Source organism: Seriola lalandi, unplaced genomic scaffold, assembly GCF_002814215.2.
Source record: "Seriola lalandi dorsalis isolate HSWRI2012SDOR001 ecotype SW California unplaced genomic scaffold, Sedor1 jcf7180002054475, whole genome shotgun sequence".
In the NCBI taxonomy this organism is placed as follows: domain Eukaryota; kingdom Metazoa; phylum Chordata; class Actinopteri; order Carangiformes; family Carangidae; genus Seriola; species Seriola lalandi.
The window spans coordinates 34,025-34,670 of record NW_019525028.1 but is presented as its reverse complement, the minus strand read 5'-3'; the positions used below and the strand labels follow the sequence as shown (position 1 = coordinate 34,670).

The following is a 646-nucleotide window of genomic DNA, read 5'->3' as shown; positions in this document are numbered from 1 at the left end:
TGGTGGGTGGTGATGGATGGTGATGGATGGTGATGGATGATGGTGATGGATGGATGGTGGGTGGTGGTGGATGCTGGGTGGTGGTGGATGCTGGGTGGTGATGGATGGTGGTGGGTGGTGATGGATGGTGGTGGATGGTGGGTGGTGATGGATGGTGATGGATGGTGATGGATGGATGGTGGGTGGTGATGGATGGTGATGGATGGTGATGGATGATGGTGATGGATGGATGGTGGGTGGTGGTGGATGCTGGGTGGTGGTGGATGCTGGGTGGTAATGGATGATGGTGGATGGTGATGGATGGTGATGGATGATGGTGGATGGTGATGGATGGTGATGGATGGTGATGGATGGTAGGTGGTGATGGATGGTGATGGATAGTCGATGATGGTGGATGGTAGGTGGTGATGGATGGTGATGGATGGTGGGTGGTGGTGGATGGTGGGTGGTGGTGGATGGTGGTGGATGCTGGGTGGTGGTGGATGCTGGATGGTGATGGATGGTGGTGGGTGGTGATGGATGGTAGTGGGTGGTGATGGATGGTGGATGGTGATGGGTGGTGGTGGGTGGTGGATGGTGGGTGGTGGTGGATGGTGATGGATGGTGGTGGGTGTTGGTGGATGGTGGGTGGTGGTGGATGGTGATG

The 646-nt window shown here is 56.5% G+C and overlaps 1 protein-coding gene across 1 annotated transcript in view; it reads right to left on the bottom strand.

Moving 5' to 3' along the window:
- Positions 1-646, bottom strand: part of LOC147818788 (uncharacterized) — a 9,577-nt gene that overhangs the window by 4,957 nt on the left and 3,974 nt on the right. The gene's annotated exons all lie outside the window — the stretch shown is intronic.